We start from the raw sequence: 5801 nt of genomic DNA, 5'->3' as shown, positions 1-5801 counted from the left end.
GGAAAGACCATCCAATAAGAACCCATCTAACTTGTAAGAAGTGCATGTAAAATGATTGGCCCTTTTTGTCTTGGGAAGGGGGGGGGGGCGGCCTAGCTTATTTTATAAAAAAAAATTCAATTCTTTTATAAAATTTAAGTCTTGTTTATTTTATACCTTTTATAAAATATTACACCATATGTTTGCAAGACTTTATGTAATCTTTTATAATGTTATTTAACCCATTAAATAACAAAATAAAATATTCTCTCAAAATAAATTATCCATATAATTTATTAGTTTCTCAAGTGTAATTATTTAGAAAACCAATTTCTAAATATTGTAAGTGTTAATATTTATTTGTTTGATCATATCACAAATAAATAATATAAGTGTTTGTCTAGCTTGTTATTGGGTATGACTCAACTTGGATCATAACGTACTAGCCACATCATTTAATATGTGTCTTGGGCATACAGAGTCCAACAATCTCCCACTTGCACAAGATACATAGAAGATTGATGCAAGCAGTAAATGACGCCTAACTACGGTTTACTACCCCCAATACGTATGACTATATTTGCCATTCAATAACATCATCCCTTTCAAGTCCCTTACTTGAACATGATTTAGGTGAATTTATCATTTATCCTTTCGTTACAGATGTCATGTTAAATCCAGAGACATAGAGTGATCACTCTCTGTTGATTTAACTTTATCAGGCCTTAGACATCTTACTCTCAACGAATAAGAGGAACAAATCCCTTCTTGACTACATACGTCTCTCACAACCACCTTGTACCACACCTGAGCTCAGCCTTATGTACTGTCATATTACTGACAGCGAAGAAATAAGTCAAGGCATAATATTTGGTGAATATCAAGACCCAATATGTATCTCAGGTCAGAGGATACTATGATATTCGCCTTAACTCAAAATTTACTTATGATCAATCACAAATGATTCCATGCAGTAATATTTGAGAGCGAGTCAGTCCAATATTTGTATCCCACAAATATCTATGAACTTTGGCAGCAATACTTTGCTCTATATTCATTCTAAATGAATATCCACCAATCCAAGTTCATAATAGTCTTACATTCATATTTGTTCCCACAATTATGATTGACTACGGACATTTAGAATAATTAAGTTATTCACGGATTTAAACATGCTAATATGAAACGTAACTCAAAATACCATAAATGAGTTAAAATAACAATTGTTTCAATATCCAAATACAAAGTTTGATCAAATCCAATCACTAGAATATCGAAGTCCTAAGGAACATGTGTGACCCTCATGTTTTCCTCTGTCAAGGAGCTTCGTGAGTGGATCCGCAATGTTTTGATCGGTGTGAACTTGGCGGATACATATCTTTCCTTTTTCAACTTCATCCCTTATGTAGTTGAATCTCCGCTCGATATGTCTAGTCTTTTGGTGCGCACGAGGTTCCTTGATTTGAGCAATCGCACCCTCGTTATCACAAAAGATCTCTAGGGGATCTTAAATGGTAGGGACCACCCCTAGGTCGGCTATAAATTTCTTCAGCCATGCAGCTTCCTGGGCTGCCAATGAAGCGGCGATGTATTCTGATTCTGTAGTGGACAATGCTACCACGTCTTGTTTTGAGCTCTTCCAGGAGACTGCTCCTCCATTTAAAATGAAGACATACCCCGATTGCGATCGAGAATCACTTCGATCGGCTTGGAAACTCGCGTCCGTGTAACCCTTTACAACGAGTTCCTCCTCACCAGATCCATATATTAAGAACATATCCTTAGTCCTCCTAAGATATTTCAATATGCTTTTAACAGCCATCCAATGACTGTTACCTGGATTTTGTTGGTATCTACTCGTCATGCTCAAGGCGCATGAGACGTCCGGTCTGGTGCATATCATTGCATACATGATGGATCCTATAGCTGACGCATATGGGATTCTTTTCATTTTCTCTTGCTCATCCTTTGAGCTTGGACATTGAGATGTATTCAAAATTGTCCCCTTTTGAATAGGTACAAAACCTCTCTTAGAGTTCTCCATTTGGAACCTATTCAAAACTTTGTCAATGTATGCACTTTGGTTTAAACCTATCAAGCGCCTTGATCTATCCCTATAGACCTTTATTCCCAGAATGTAGGCTACTTCACCAAGATCCTTAATGGAAAAACAACTTCCAAGCCAAGCTTTTACACTTTCCATGGTTGGAATATCATTCCCAAATAGTAGAATGTCATCGACATACAGTACTAAGAAAGTGATGATGCTCCCACTAGCCTTCTTATACACACAAGCTTCATCGCCGTTCTTGATGAATCCATAATTCTTAATTTCTTCATCAAAACGGTGATTCCAACTTCTAGATGCTTGTTTCAATCCATAGATTGATTTCTTTAACTTGCATACTTTGTCAGGATGTTTTGGATCGACAAAACCTTCAGGCTGAACCATATAGACATCTTCATCAAGATATCCATTGAGAAATGCCGTTTTGACATCCAATTGCCAGATCTCATAGTCATAATATGCGGCTATGGCAAATAATATCCTGATTGACTTTAGCATCGCCACAGGCGAGAAGGTCTCATCATAATCAATCCCTTGAGTTTGAGTGAAACCTTTTGCTACAAGTCTTGCTTTGTAAGTATCCAAGTTACCATGCATATCAGTTTTCTTCTTGAAAACCCACTTACTTCCAACTACTTTAGAGTTAAGTGGTGGCACAACCAATTCCCAAACTTGGTTGTCATACATGGATTGCATCTCTATGTTCATGGCTTCAAGCCATTTGTCGCAATCGGATTTTGACATTGCATCATGGTATGTGGTTGGTTCATCTGAATCTACCACGTAGCATCCATCCATGAAAAATCCATATCTTTCAGGTGGATTGCTAATTCTACCAGATCTGCGAAGATTTTGTGTATTTCGATCAACCTCTTGATCATTTTCAACAACCTCTTGTCGAGTGCTAGTATCAACCAAACGTGTATCGTCTTGTGGTTCTTGATCCTCCTCAAGTTCCACTGTTCTATCGCTGGTTCCTTCCATAAGGAACTTAGCTTCTAAGAACTTACCCTTTCGAGCAACAAATACCTTTTGCTCAGTTGGGTCGTAGGAATAGTATCCTATATCATCTTTAGGATAACCTACAAAGATACACTTAGTAGATCGGACTTCCAATTTATTTGGAGTGTATTGCTTAACATAAGCCTCACAACCCCAAATGTGACAACTCGAACGTTCACGGTTAGTGACGTGCTATATTGTAATCTTAATCATTACCGTTAAATTTATACGTTTGTGGTAACTCGATTAACTAAAATGTGTTGGGCCGCATGTGTATACGTGAAATCACATCAGACTTATGATTAGGCCTAGAGCCCAACTGAACTTTAGAATTGAGCCCACTCCCCTCGGGCTTTGCACCTTGTTATTCGGCCCACTCAATCACCTTTTCCCCAATTAGACTTCTTGTGTATACTTCACAAATTTTACGCATAGCAAGACCCTATTCCTTTCCTGTTTATACGATTGGGCTTGGCCCATTACTTACCTATCACTTCGGTTGTAACCTAAACCGCCCCAAACTACTTATTTATATGAATACGTATTATGGCGTTTAAGGAGATAAAACTTAAAACACAAGAAAGCTTACATCCCCTACGTACGCACGGCGGCAGTATACCCCCCCCCCCTTTCGAGTTAACAGCTTACGGATCAAACCCTTTTGGGTTAAGAGGTACATGTTTATGATTATCCTAAATGGTTAGTTGTTTCGGTATGAAGATGTTTAGTGTGATGTGATGATCGTATATGTTTACTCGTGTTATGCATGATCAGGAATCTGTTTTAGTGATTGTGTATCAGTTTGATCCAAGCGAAAGTTTAATCTAATATCACTGATTTGAATATAGATGATTTAGATTGTTTGTGCATGATGTATTAGGTTATAGATTATTCAGCATGAATTGTGAATCGTATGTACATAGTGATATTGGATAATGTAATTTGTATGTCATGAACATGATCTGGAAGTGTGATGAGCAAATTGTTTAGATAAGCATGTTTGGGCCTGATGTCTTACGATTTCACATGTGCAAACTAGCACAACTGTTCTGGGCCGCCATTCATATTCATACTTATATAATAGTGGGGCTGCTCACATGTGAATTGGCAGAATAATTAATGTGTCTTGGGGCTGCTTACATGTGAAGATTACTATACACCGTGTACGCACATGCCATCCATTGCATAGGTTATAAATAATTAATATTGTGCTATGTGTGATGCTGATGAACTGAATATACATAATGAGAAGTTAGAGGTGTCTTGTTATGTGTTTGGATTATTGGTTATGCTATGATAAATTGCTATGAATATTAAATGAGACATGGCTGGCATACTATACACATCAATCTATTGGACAATACAAAGGAATAACACAACACCTCATGATCTGAAACTTCCGTTTGGCTTTTGGGCCGATGCACATTAACTGGACTGTTAGGAATTTTAGATGAAATTATTTATTGGTTGGGCCGATTTGGATATGGGCCGCGCAATAGGTTGTGGGCTACGGTTATATATATATTACGGATAGGTTTTGGGTTGGACATCAGTAGGCCGGGTAGTATAATTAAAATACGGTAGTGGGCCGGGCTGCTCGAGGCCCAAATGTCTAATAAATATTATGTTTATGGTATATGTTGGGGATACACGGGTTGCATGGTTAATTATTACATTTTGCATAAGTGTGTTGTGGGTGATATAAGATGTGAATAGCAAACTAACCGGTCGGGTGATGTATTAAAACATGAACATGATACGGAAATGGTTGAAGGATGTGAATGAACTGATATGTGTGTACTTGCATGTGAACTAAATTACTAGTAATGATGCATTATGTGAACTTGTATTGTAAATGTACTATGACGGGAATGCTTGTATAACGTAAGTGATGTATATGTCTAGTTGTTTACTTCTTGAGCAATACGTGTGTATAGATACTTGAATCGTGAATTCATGAAACTGACTGTCTCTGGTAACCACGATAGTGTTTAATTGATCAACTGTAAACAAGCATTTAGTCTACCGAGCAAATCTAAGGTGAGTTCATTGCATTTTCTCAAGCATGCGTCCCGGTGGTTTGGGACAACTGGTAAACATTTGGAAGGGAAACATTGGGTAAACAACTTAATCGGGTTTGGTTATTGAACATCGGGTTTATCATCGGATTGCCTGGAGGGCAATGGGGGTAATTAGTTGATAGCGCTATTAGGTGGGAAACCTCACACCGGGCCGTAAGGACGGGCGTGAACTAATTATCTGGGTATGGCTATGGTTGTTAGAGGCACACTCCTCGGATACATATGGGCACTCTCCCTAGGGTATCTAACGAAGGCAACATAGCAATCGGTCGTTAAGGGGTAACCACTCCCCGGATACACATGGGCACACTCCCTAGGGTATCTAACATGAGCAACATCGTAACGCAACATTAAATCGCATTAACATACATATGGTAACATAACTTGTTAACAAAACTATGAACTCACCAGCGTTGTCTGACACACTTGTTGCATGCTCGCAGGTCGTTAGGTATCTTGGATTTGGGGGAACTTGCTGTCTGGAGTAGCTGGAGTGGTCATGGGTCGACTGGGAGGATTTATGCGATTGATTTCATGAAACTATACTTTGGTTTTGAAACAGTTTAACTTGGTTTATTATTTGCTTCCGCTGAACTTATTGATTTTCGTTTAAAACTTGTTGAAGATGTTTTTATTAATAATGGGGATTTTATTTATAACTTGTATGGGTT

The sequence above is a fragment of the Helianthus annuus genome, chromosome 3, assembly GCF_002127325.2.
Source record: "Helianthus annuus cultivar XRQ/B chromosome 3, HanXRQr2.0-SUNRISE, whole genome shotgun sequence".
NCBI classification, from domain to species: domain Eukaryota; kingdom Viridiplantae; phylum Streptophyta; class Magnoliopsida; order Asterales; family Asteraceae; genus Helianthus; species Helianthus annuus.
The sequence above is the reverse complement of the archived record's forward strand: the minus strand, read 5'-3'. Positions refer to the sequence as shown.